We start from the raw sequence: 14,018 nt of genomic DNA, 5'->3' as shown, positions 1-14,018 counted from the left end.
CTAGCCTGCATATGTTTTAATGAACATTCAATCATAACTCTCCAGGAATCTGTAATAATAAGAAATGTGACAATGATGAGTATAATATATAAATATGCACATATAATCTATAGCGAACAATCTTTAGCGAATAAACATGTAAAATATCACACATCCGTTTGTTCCAGTAATGCAATATGCTTTTTTCTACATCAATGTTTACATACATGTAAAAGACAGTGAATGTGTTGCCCATAGAGTGCTACAACCAACCCAATGGAAGACCTATTGTTTAAAACATTATTTGTACAATTCCAGGCTTGGTTCAAAACCATACATTGCACAGGAAAAACCATCTGAGGACAAGAGTTATTTATTTGAGTTTTCAGTTTAATGGGTTTGATTTCGTCAAACAATTCAATTGTTCGATTGTCGATAGTTTATTGCTGTATTATTGTTGTTGTTTAGGTCACAGCTGGCCACTGATTGATAACAGCATTTATCCATTTCATATTAGTGTTAAGTAAACCGAATCTGTCCTTGCAGTTTCCTTTTGTTAATTCGCATATTTTCTTTTTAAACACCTGCAGTGTGCATGTGGAAAAGCAATTAAAAACTTCCAAAAGGGTTTGTATAAATGCTCTCATTCAAGAAATGGACGCGGAAAATGAATGGGCCACTTAAATCAATTGGCTACATTATATTTATGAACACCATGGATTTTAAATAAGTTGTGTGCGTCAAACGGGTATCTGGGTCATGTATTGTGTGCACATGTATTTCAGTAGTCACCGCTGGTTTGGAGAATTCAGGACCCCCTTGATGCTGCAACCCTTTCAAAAATAAACTGGTGGATGTTTAACAGGAAATGATTCATGTTTCAGAATAGTGGCAGCTTGGTTTCCACAGAGATGACTTATGTTTACAAGGCACTGATTTAAGCTGCAGGTGTGTTTTTGGAAACTGTATCACTGTGATGCTGTCAGCCCTGTCTGCCTGTGTAGCCAAGAGCAAACTGTATTTTTATATTTTCTAATGAGCATGATGGTTGCTTGCCTATGCCACACTGTTACGCTGTTGGTAGGTGGTTGTCAGAGCATTGCTTTATGGTTGTTAAGGTGTTCTAATTGTTTTTAGCATGCTGCTAAGTTGTTGCTATGGTGTTGTGGGTGGTTTCCAGGGCATATGTGGTTGCTTGAGTTTTCTGAGTGTTTTTAGCACACTGCTTTGCTGTTGAGAGTGTTGCTATGGGGTTGCTAAGGTGTACTGAATATTTTTAGCATGCTGCTATGCTGGTGCCACTCCCTCCGCAAATCAAGAGTCCATGGCAAATTTGCCACTGATAATTTTCACATGAAAATGAGCTTTGCGAGAAACTTGCGGCAAATTGTCCATTGTTGCCAAAAGTTTGCCGGAGGTTCACCATTGCTGTGAATGACAAGCTCGTTTGAATGTGAAAATAATGAGCAGCAAGCTTGTGGTAAATTTGCGGCACGTTTAGATTTTTTGTAAGGGCTGTGTTATGTTCATTACCAGGGTATCGTTATGTAGTTGCTGAGGTTATCTGAGTGTTTTAAGCATGCTGCTTTGCTGTTGTGGGTGGTTGACAGGGCATTGCTATGGGGTTGCTATGGTGAACTGAAAGTTTTTAGCATGCTGTTATAGTGGTGCTGCTGTGTTGTGGTTCATTGCCAAGATGTTGCTATGTGGATGCTAAGGTGTTCTGAGTGTTTTTAGCATGCTGCTATGCTATTGCTAGGGTGTTGTGGGTGGTTGCCAGAGCATTGCTGTGATGTTGCTGAGGTGTTCTAAAGTGTTTTAAGCACACTGCTATGCTTACGGTGTTGGGGGTGGTTGCCAGTGTGTTGCTATGTGGTTGGTAAGGTGTTTTGCGTGTATTATGGCACACTGCTGTGTTGTTAATAGGGTGTTGGGGGTGGTTTCCTGGGTGTTGCTATGTGGTTGCTAAGGGCTGTCATTAGCAAGCTGCTATGCTGTTGTAGGTGGTTACCAGGGTGCTGCTTGGTGGTTGCGATTGGTGTTTTGCGTGTCTTTCTAACTAGTCAGTTCACTGTCTGCCATCTTTGAAATGCTCTCGGGAGGCTGTAACAGTAGCCAGCTGGTATGTGATAACAGTGCAGTGTGTAAACCTCACTCTCCTGGCCTTAAGAGATGCACTTGTGACCGAGGCAAGAGGCCATGGCTTTTATAGCCTCCTTAGTGTATCCGACTCCCACAGTGCAGATTGTCATTTCGAATCCCGCTCAGAGTGGATTGAGTTGGACCGGTGACTATAGGGAGGCCACGTGAAGTCTATATGATATTTTTGTCTCTAGATGGCTTGGATCACTTCTTCAATAAAAGTACATATTGTTTTGCTTATTTTATTGTTAAGCAGGCAAAAATGTTAGTCTCATTGCTTAGAAAAGTAATAGCACACCTCCTCAACACACCGCATGATTTGAGATATTATTCATTCATTGGCTGTTGCACAAACGTGCAGGACAAGTTACACACCAAGATTTAATACTTAGCGTTATGGGTTTGTACCAGTTCAGTGCTTTAGCCCACTATACCACCACCACTCCATGGTCTTATGAGGTTTGATGTTGTGTATATTTACAGTTCTGTTTTAGTGCCGTTTATGTTCAAGCTTTGAATTTTTTCCAGTAGAAATATGAGCTGGACGAGGACTCTGTCATCTGTTTGAGGAGAATTTATCTTTGGCTTTACCCTTTGCATTTAGGAGAATGTAGCCTTGATGTTCTCAGAATTTGATTTTCATGCATTTTTCCACAACAATGACTAAATTAGAATAGCATTTTCTGCTTTTTGATATTGTTTTGCTTAATAGTCAAAATGGTTCATCCTTTATTTGTTGTTTAATTCTCTCTAATCTATGTCTATTTCTTTCTCTGTCACCCTCATATTTATTTCCTGCCCTCTTAAATTTCAGTACTTTGACACCTAACTGTGTTGTGTTCTCTGTCTCTCTGATTTATCATTCCCAGCTCAGGACTCGGACTGCAGAACATTGTTTTACGAGAGAGAGGGAGAGGGAGGGAGAGAGAGAGAGAGAGAGAGAGAGAGAGAGAGAGACACTGAAAGTGCAGTGTGTATTTTACAGTTTTGCGAAACTCTGTCATCTCCACCTTTTCTGTTATACTGTGCTGCATTTGAAGATTTGTGCAATAACTTGTAGCGGTTACTAATGTTTGGAATTGCTTGAACCTAATGTACTTTTCTTTTAAAATCCACATAAACCGCTCTAAAAGCGCTAAAAACACGAGCCCATGAGCCACGTGCACGGAATAGCGCATCATGGGTTTATTCTGAAGTGCACACACACAATGTTTATCTGTCTTTAATCACCGCTTTTAACAATATAATAAACACATATGTCCATATCGACATTTTGATGAAGAATTTCTAGCAAAAAAAGGGCGTAAACATTGATCCGTGTCCCACCTACACATATTGTATCACTTCTGAAGATGTGGATTAAAACACTGGAGTTGTATGGATTACATTTATGATGCCTTTATGTGCTTTTTGGTGCATCACATTTTTGGCACCCATTAGCTTCCATTGTATGGACCTACAGAGCTGAAATAAATGAATGGAGTAAATAACGAGAGCATTTTCATGTTTGGGTGAACTATCCCTTTAAGTACAATTAACAGGTTCCTGGGCCAATAGAGAAATGTGTTAGCAGCCTTTTACCTTTAAGTGGAGTCCAACCATACCGCATGTCTCCATTTCTTTCCATGAAAACCAGTTTTACAGTTCCACAATAGATATCGGTCTCTGACTGTATTTCCATCTCTTAGCTGTTGACGATGTGTCCTTCAGCAACTGTTTGCAACATCCCTGTCTATGTCAGCCGAAAGAGACAACTTACCTAGAAATTACATAACTCCACAGGTAATTGGACATTCATGGGCATATACTGTATAAAGGTGTGAGAGTGTCTGCTCTTTCACAATAAAGATATTGAGGATACGAGGGCCAGTTATCTTTCTATTCAAATGACCAGCATAGTTTTACTGGAGTGGGTTTCTCTACACGTCAATAATGCATCAGCACAAATGCATTCGCAGCTAATTGCCCTCTTTAAATCTGGTGAAAAACCTCTCAGCTAAAAATATCCCTGCAGGGATAAAATGCAGATGTAGTGTGAAGAATGGAGGAGAGAGAGGGTATGGGGGGTAAGATCTGAGTAAGAAACTGAGAGAATGAGGATCTGGTACTGATTAAGTACAGAAAGGTGTTGTGTGTCCTTGTGAAATGTAGTTATTAGAGTCTTTCATACATGGTTTAACCAACAAAACAGAAAAAAAGTGCCATTACCAAGGTTTTTCTTTCTTTTTTCCTTTATCATGTGAATTGGCATGATTATTGGACTAGTTCTATAGTCATACCATGTTTTTTGGACTCGAACTATGGAAATATCATGTTTTTTATTTTGACATGGGAATATTTGGGGGTATATTTGCCTTTGTAATACTGTTGTTTTATTTGGACTTTTACCATTGTGTATTTTTCATCATGTTTTTAAATGTGGATGGGGGAATATTTGGGGCATGTGCACTTTTGGGCTCATACCATGGTAATACCATGTTTTTTGGACTTTTACCATGGAAATATGTTTTTGGTATTATTTCTGGGGATGTGCAATGGTAATACTGCTGTTGTTTTTAGACATATACCATGGTAAATGTGGATTTTTGGGCACATGGTAAATGGTCTGCACTTATATAGCACTTTTTTTTAACCTTAGAGTTTACCAAAGCGCTTTACACTGTGTCCCAATCACCCATTCACACACACATTCACACACCAATGGCGGCAGAGCTGTCATGCAAGGCGCTAGCCTGCCATTGGGAGCAACTTGGGGTTCAGTGTCTTGCTCAAGGACACTTTGGCATGTGGAGTCATGTGGGCCGGGAATCGAACCACCAACCCTGTTTTGTTTGAATATGGTATACCATGTATTTTGGGTCCCTTAACATGGGGTATTACTATGTTTTTGAATATGTATCATGGTGCATTTGAGTATCATGTAAATACCATGCTATATAAATATAGTAATGTTAAATACCATGGTATTAATGTTCAAGTAATAAGCACTGTACCATGGGTACAGTTCATGTGCTGTTCAGAGTCTTCTTTTCTTTGCTTTCTATTTCTCCTTTCATTCTCTCTCTCTCTTTTCTTGCTTTCACTCTTTGTTCTTTCTTTCTCTTTCTTTTTCACACTGCTGAAAACAGTATTGGACAGTCTGGCTGTCACATGGCAACACACAACCACACCTCTCCTCTAAACTGTTGACATCCTCAGCAGGCTGAGCCAGTGCAATCTGCCAGGGCAGGATCTTCCATCGATTGGTAAGGTCTGTCAGCTGTTCTGAGCTCAGCTGCTCAGTGCTATTGGTGAGCTTCATTCAGTCTGCTACCTCTCATTAAACACTGCTGTCTCTCTGCTCTCTCTCTCTCTCTCTCTCTCTCTCTCTCTCTCTCTCTCTCTGTCAACGGTTCTACCTGCCTTGAAGGAGAAGAAACAGAATAGCACTGATCCAGCTTTTGGGAAGGGGTGAAACACATTCCCCCTCCAACATTGGATTTTACAGCCTTGGATTTAAACGTTAGCAGTTTTATTTCATGGAAACCTTTGCAAAAGGGGTCTAACTCTCTGCAACCTGTTGCGCGTCTCCTTGCGGAGGTGATCAAGCTGAGGGGAGGGGGGCTGGAGGGTGTCGCTCACACGGGTGTCCACAGACGCAGTCACCTGGAGGGTGAGGGACACGTTTCACATGCTGCAGATGGTACGGACCCTTGCACAGTTCACCATCCCCCTGGAGGAGATGCAGGAGAGCGGAGAAAGCACTAGTGATGATGGAGGAGGAGGTAGGGGGGCGGGTGAGGACATGACGGACAGGTCTGCTGTCGAGACCAATGGAAACGGGGGTGGGGGAAGCGTGGGCAGCGCTCGGACCAGTGCTGAGGTACGACCCTTACAGACCCTTTTGTTTTTCTCTGTTGTTGTCATCATTGTAAGTTGTCAGAGAGTATCAATGTTTGTGACACTTGATTCTGAAGGTCTTTTACTCTTTTCACCAAAACAGCCAGTTTAACTGTTACTTCCTAAAATTTAAAGCAGTCTTCTAATCTCAACCCTTTACACTCTCTTCTCCATAGCTTGGTGTTGTCCTTGAGACCGTCAAACCAGATGGATGGACAGTATATATGGACAGTATAGACAGACAGACAGATAGATAGATGGATATAACAAACTGTAAAACAATATAGAATGAACAAACAATGAAGCGAACGATCACTGTGTTTTTAGAAAAGTAGTGTTTAGTGTTATGTGGATGGTCTGTTTATGTCTCTCTCGCACTCCTACAGCAGTTTATTCTCTTCACACCCTTAATAGAATTAGAGGGACTAAATCTGTAGCTGGTTGAATCATGAGATTAAAGCAGTGCCATACCCTTCAGAGAGAGACCACCATCTTCCTCTCACACATTTGTTTGCCCAAAAATGAAAATTCTGTCATCATTTACTCCCCTTCATTGTTCCCCACCTGTATGACTTCCTTTCAGTTGAACACAAAAGGAGATGGTTGGCAGAAACGTTAGGGACTGACAGCATCAACCACCAAGTTAATAAAATTGTGACTGAGGCTGTCAGTTCCTAACATCTCATTTTGCCTAACATCTTTGTGTTCCATGGAAGAAAGTAAATCATACAGGTTTGGAACAATATGAGAATGAGTAATTGACAAAATGGACATTTTTGGGTGAACTATCCATTTAAAACCTGTCCTGTTTAGCACTAGTTCCTTGCAAACCCTCCTTCATCACTCCATTTACTGGACTGTGCTTGAGAGAAGAGTCTTTGTTGGATTATGTCCAGACATAGAGAGGATTTAACCTGTCTGTAGTGTCCCTCTGGGCATCTGTAAGGGGAGGTTTCTTAAGAATGTATTACACCTCACATATGGATTATGACACATCTAAACGGGTACAACAGGGGTCACAGGTTGGCCCCTGTGTATCTTTGTGTTGACTGGTTAAGACTGGATTCTTTTGCAATCAATACCGAGTATACAGTATATTTCTATTGTGTTCTCATACTGTATTTCACTGTGTAATGTTGTGTTTACTTTCTGTCAAGTCTGCTTTTCTTTTTGATCTTGTTTTGCTTTGTTTTAGTCTGTGAGACTTGTTCTCTCTGTTTATTGCTTGTGAATCCTCTCCTTACCCAAAAATAGCCAACTGCCTGATCCTGTGACCTGTTTTTGTAAAGGCTGGCATTGGCCGTGTGGCACAGACTGGCACGCAAGTATCTAAGCAAATTTCAGATACTAAATGCAGTGCAGTCCAGTCCACTTGTATTCATAGTAATAGGGCACTGATATATGCTGTATGTATGTACTGTTATAGTGAATAATAATAATAATTAACAAAAACTTTATAGGAGTGGCATTGCTTAGTAGGTCCTCGTGGTGGCGCTGTTACTCACCTCACTCCAGGTGGTGGAGGACAAGTCTCAGTTGTCTCTGCTTCTGAGACAGTCAATCTGCGCATCTTATCAAGTGGATTGTTGTGCATGACACAGAGGAGACTCGCAGCATGTGGAGGCTCATGCTACACTCAGCGATCCACGCACAATTTACCACGTGCCCCATTGAGAGCGATTACCATTAATCGCGACCACGAGGAGGTTACCTCATGTGACTCTACCTTCCCTAGCAACCGGGCTAATTTGGTTGCTTAGGAGACCTGGCTGGAATCACTCAGCACACCCTGGATAACGATTGGTGGTTGTGTAGTGGGCTAAAGCACATAACTGGTAATCAGAAGGTTGCTGGTTCGATCGCCACAGCCACCACCATTGTGTCCTTGAGCAAGGCACTTAACTCCAGGTTGCTCCGGGGGGATTGTCCCTGTAAGAAGGGCTCTGTAAGTCGCTTTGGATAAAAGCGTCTGCCAAATGCATAAATGTAAATGTAATGGATTCAAACTCGAGACTCCAGGGGTGGTAGTCAGCGTCAATACTCGCTGAGCTACCCAGGAGACATCTTTGTTTCTTGAACATTTCCTACTATCATACTCATTCAAAACAACAGCGGGAGACGCTTCATTGTTAGTGACTTAAACATGTGTATCGTTACTAACATTAACACGATTGTCATAAAATGTCATGATTAAAATTTGGACCATGTTGTTCGGTGGCTGGATGCTCCTTGAAATGAAACTAACAGAAATGTAAGTGTTTAGATCTCCAAAAAAGCAATCGCAAATGGATGCATGAACCACTGAGTTGAGGCGAGACAGCTGGATAAGTGCAGTACTAAGAACTGTAGAACACATCTAGTAGGTGAACACAATTTTTGCCAAATAATTGCAAGTTTGATTGTTAGAGCTCTAAAATTGACTATCGATCGCTCCCATGATGATGACCAAAGCTGTGCAAGTCATTTAAGAATACATTTAGACATTTATTAGACACTTTTATCCAAAATTACTTGGAAATTAGGAATACAAAAAGAAAAACGTACCTTGTCTGCAGGTCACGCAGACATTTTTAATGAACGGCTTCATTGGTTTTAATAGGAGTGATCCAATATTCCTGATCTTTCTGTCTTTTGGAAAATATGTTGACTCAGAGCCATATTTAAATGATCCAGTAATGATACCGGAAGTGCTCCCAGGCTAGTAGCATTCTAATTCCTTCATTGTCATTTACATCCTTGAGATGGTCTATTAAACATGAATTTTCAAAACTGAAATTGACTTTAACCAGTCGATTACCATTGATTAACAACCTCAGAGCTCATAGTAGGACTGTCTTTTAAAGGTTTATTAGTTGTCATTAATAATCAAAGTAGGATTCTTCCTTCCGGAACCAGACGACACCAACAATTATCATATGTTTGGTATATTGATTGCCTCTTTTGCTTGAAATTTGCCCCACTTGTTGGAACAAACAAGGGCAATTCCTGGATTCAGTACACATTAGAAATATCCCTTACTTTCGTATGTGCACAGTTAGAATGCCATGTGATTTTTCCAATAGCAATGTCCCCAGGCAATGCAGGCATAATATACATAAAATGAAAAACAAGGTCAATTCAGTCTCGTTTCATTGAGGTTCTGATCCTCTTATTTGTGTTCCGTGGTCCACTGCTACTATTGATTTGTTTCATTGGCTGGTTCAGTCTGCAGACAAAATAGTCAGTCATGTTTTGATCAATATTGCAAATGGATTAGAATACGCCAACCAGACAGGCACATGTATGACACATGTACCTCAAAGCCATTGTCACCATTGCATAACTCTGCAGGACAGTTGATCACAGCAGAGTCAAAGTTCTTTCAAAAAGCCTTTCAAGGAAGACTTGTTGCTGAAACAGCTAGAGAACAGACAGCCCTGGGATGGAGGGATGGCTTTGTAAAAGATGGTAAAGGCACAAAACTGCAGTGTGGTGTCTCTTGTGATACAGGACTCTTGTCACTGGGAGTTAGGGAATGACGACAGTGGAGAGCATCTGTGGTGTGGAGGGGGGGGCTGAGAACTGATGTTTGGTGCTAGGCAACTAGCTTCTCACATGGTCAAAACGCTCTCTCTTCTCTTTATTCTGCTTTGGTCCTTTCACTCCATCCAGATTGGTTACAATAATGTTCTCAGTTTAGGTTCATATCGCCAGCTTTTATCTTTGAGTATATCTAGTACAGTATATGCAAGTAGACAGTCTATATATACTATATATAACCCATATCAGTCAATTACTAGCCATATTTCAATATTTTTGAATGCATACGATAGGTTTTGGTGAGGTATAGCCTGAAATTTATGTTATTTTTCAGTGAAAATCTTGCCACTGAGTAAATTATGACATAATATCCATTTTTGGCTGAACTATTCCTTTAAAAACACCATTATTTCTTCTGTATGTTTGTTTGTGTTGTGTACATGTAGGGCTGGCAGAGTTATACTGGCAAAATAAGTGGACAAAATCAAATAAATCCTCCAGTTGTTGTATTTCAACCGAAAATGTTTCTTCCTCCAGCTCTAAAATTTAGTTTGCATTTCCCTTCAACTCTTCCACATGCTGTTGGCAAGTTAACCCACTTTATTTCTTTACGTATGTCTTATATCATATATATCTTTCTTATTTTGTATTTTCTTTGCTCTAGAAATACAGCCATTGTTTTAGTTTTCTCAATCAATCTCACAGTCTTCGTAGTTTCGCTTGTGTTTACGCAGTCCAACAGGCCCACATGAGCTGCCTTCAACATCTGCGTATTAAATTTATTTTTCCTCGATGGGATTCATGTTCTCTCGCTTCTTCATTGGGTTCATTGGCTTGACCGCATCTTTCCAAGGAACGTGTTTGGATGTTCATGCTCTACAATATGATTCCATTATAAAGATGGCGCTCCATAATGCTTCATGCTAATATGAGCAGCACATCTACTGGTGCACAAGGCACCTTTTTCCATTATCTAAGCCACATGGTAAGAATGTCCATTAGATGTTTAAACTAATTCAATTTAAGTCATTCAAGCAGTTATTAAGTATTTTGAGGGAGTTTTGAAGGAGACCTGATCCTCATGTGTGTATGTTGTGACCAAAGTAAATACATTATGATTGTTAGAGGCCAAATGTTTACAGCACATAATTGTCTTCACGTGTGCTTTCATACTTGTGCGAAGGCAAGATCATTTTGTTTTTGGGGTGTGTGATTCTACTGCAAGAAGGCTGAGCTTTTTTTTAACCTTTATTTGCTCAGTGTATAGAAGTATGGAGGAATATATAGTATAGCTTTGAAAATGTCTTTTAGTTTTCATTTTATTTTGTATGTTGGGTGATGAGACTGACGAATGGCTTGTCTTCGTATTAGATTTTTCTAACAATAACCTTGCTGAGGAACATTTTAATAGAGTAACCTTCATGAATCCTCAGAGCACACCTGTTATTGAATGTCAGACACCTTGCGGGGCACAGTTTGTCCAATCAGGGCATTTCAGAAAAACACAAAGCTCTTTTGTGATGTCTGTCATGGCCACCACCCGCATATGCACGACACCTCTCAACATGCCATGCTGTTGAAGCCATGGGCGAATTTCTAGCCCCCTGTCGAGACTCCAGAGACTGTTGTAGTCTAAATGCAATTTGAATGCTTTTTTATTACCATGTTATATTTAGGATAAAGTTCATGCCCCCCTTGGACTTGTAAACAGTTTTTGTGAAGAAAAAAAATGAATGAATGCGGAATGCTCCGGAATGCACAGTATGTCATCAGCACAGCCCAAGGTTTTTATAGTTAACTGAATCTGAAACTAAACAAACTAAATTACCAAAAATAACCTTGAAAAACAAAATGAAAACTAAAATTCAAATTTTCCAAAAAAATACAAATAAACAAAAACTAACATGCATTGATTCAAAACTAACTAAAACGACTTGTGCATGTTAAAAAATGGTTTTGGTTTCTTTTGAAGTAACCATCAGTTGCATCGTAAACATGCCATCTACTGGCCATGAGTTCCGTGTGTGTGTGTGTGTGTGTGTGTGCGCGTGTCCACATTCGGTTATGTGCTAAATCTTGACACATTTGTAAGTCCTTCTTGGTTGTTTTTGCCATGTTATATGTCAGCCGAGCTATACACTATGTAGACCTATGTTTAATCCAGACTGGATAGGGAATAGTTTAATTTAAAGAACAGTACACAAAGTTGTCCAAGTAATTTACTCATCGTTGTGCGAGTCGTCTGCGCATGGCCATTAACTGTGCTAAAAGTGTGTCACAAAACAGTTGAAGTGCGCGTGCGTCAAACTCGTTTGTGTTCGTTCACAGTCAGAAAAGTACAAGTATACTCACAAAGGCAACATGGTCGACCAGGCGCAAGGTGATCCGGAACATGCATAAACAAAGTATACTTGGGCCTTTAAGGTTAGCATGCAATCCGACTAGCCTGCTATGTTAGCATGCTACACAAGTTAAAACACATAATATATAGCAAACATTTGTCAAATTTAGTGCTCTCAGTATTAGAATGGAATACATATCATATGGAATACTGTTTATTGTTAGTAGAATTATTAGTATTATTTTAGGCATCAGAAAGATACTATGTAATAGTATCGCTGGTTAGATCCCCACAACCACCACCATTGTGTCCTTGAGCAAGGCACTTAACTCCAGGTTGCTCCGGGGGGATTGTCCCTGTAAGAAGGGCTCTATAAGTCGCTTTGACTTTTGATAAAAGCGTCTGCTAAGTGCGTAAATGTAAACGTAATAGTCAATGTAATGTAGGCCTATTATCCAGACAAACTAAATGAAATAGTTACTGAAATACTGTTTAGTTATGACTTTTGTTAACAGACAAACAGGATAACACTGCTCGGAAGCATTTTAAACTAGTTTAGACTGAGTTGGTTCAGACCAGCTTGAAGTAACGAAATGTTTAGAAAATGAGTGGCATCAGGTCAGCTGGTTTATATAGCGAAGCTGTTAATAGCTGGACATGTCTGCCAAGAAGGCCTGCTGGTTTGTACAGTGTGTCAGAGTGGTTGATGGGAGGAAATGATCTGGATGACATCAGCATCTAAGGGACACAAGCACACATTAAATGTGTATCTCGTGGAATGCTATAGGTACTATGGTATTATTTGAAGGGTTGCTTGATTGATATTTGTATGTACATGCTTGTGGTTATGTGATGAATTCTCTCCTTTAAGCATCTTGCATTCCTCTGACAATTTTCTGTTTTTCAAAACAGACTAAATGAGTGATTTTTAGGGTTTTTCACCGCATTTCAAAATAAATGTTAACAATTTTGTGACAGGGATGTTTTGATACTGGATGACTCTGGCATGTGAAGCCTCACTTGCTCTTCATTTTAGTCTTTCTGTAAATAAGCCCAGTCTTTGCTCCTTTTAAAGGAATATTCCCTCTCCTTCTGCATGTAATAAGTGACTGTATGTGGCGTGCCCAGCTCTGTGTACACTGGACGTGGCTTCCTGTAAAGGCAATTACATGCATGTTATAATCAGTGTTTGAGTTGGGCATATTTCTGAAACAGGCTGTTATAACAGAGGACAGTAGATTCTGTCATCCTGTCTTTTTTCTCTCTCTTTAAACTCTCTCACTTACTCTTTCACTGTTCTTTGCAGTATTTGTTGTGTGTTGGCTGCTGTGTTTGTCAGGGTTGAATCAGTGGTTAGTGAAGGTTATCTTCTGATAGTAGGAAGCATACACATTTGGCTCTGTGGACTCACACAGACCAGTAAACAGGAAATTCTTATTTTGATTAGAGCTTCAGTATAAAGTATGTGTGTGTGAGAGAGAGAGAGAGAGAGAGAGAGAGAGATTCACTGCCAGTTCAAAGCTAGTGAATCGTGGATGGTTGACACAGTGTTGCAGTTGCTAGGGTGTTCTGGGTGGTTGCTTCAAAAGTGCCCTCCCACAAGTTTTTATGACATCCTTGTCTCTAGATATGGCTCAAGGTCCTAAGCTTTTTGTATATTCTTGTTTTATCATCCACTATGGGAAAGTGTAAGTCTTCCCTTACAAAAAATACAATACTCGTTATTTTCACATGCAAATGAGCTTGTGATTCGCCGCAAATGTTTGCCAGAAGTTTGGAGCTCTCATTGATGGTGGTGAACCTCCAGCAAACCTTTGGCAAAAATTAATCATTTGCGGCAAAGCTCATTTGCATGTGAAAATGATCGGAGGCGAATTTATAGGCAAGTTTGCAGCAATTTGCCATGATCTCTCGATGTTTGAAAGGGTTATTGCTTGGAAAGTATTTGCTCACCTCTCCTCAATGTCACGATTCCCTTGTTGTCTGCCCTGGGTCTCACTTGTCTTTGTCAGAAACTACACTTCCCATGATCCTCGGCCCTCATCACTGCCAGCCCTGTGTCATTGTGCTCACCTGATTGTAGTTTGTCTTCATCATGTCTCCAGTGTATAGAAACCCTGTTTGTTCTCTATTCCCTGGTCGATCGTTCTGTTACGAT

At 40.2% G+C, this 14,018-nt stretch overlaps 1 protein-coding gene across 1 annotated transcript in view; it reads left to right on the top strand.

Moving 5' to 3' along the window:
- Nucleotides 1-14,018, top strand: part of LOC127623221 (rho guanine nucleotide exchange factor 17-like) — a 97,132-nt gene that overhangs the window by 55,211 nt on the left and 27,903 nt on the right.

This window comes from Xyrauchen texanus, chromosome 29, assembly GCF_025860055.1.
Source record: "Xyrauchen texanus isolate HMW12.3.18 chromosome 29, RBS_HiC_50CHRs, whole genome shotgun sequence".
Classification (NCBI taxonomy): Eukaryota; Metazoa; Chordata; class Actinopteri; order Cypriniformes; family Catostomidae; genus Xyrauchen; species Xyrauchen texanus.
The sequence above is the reverse complement of the archived record's forward strand: the minus strand, read 5'-3'. Positions and strand labels throughout refer to the sequence as shown.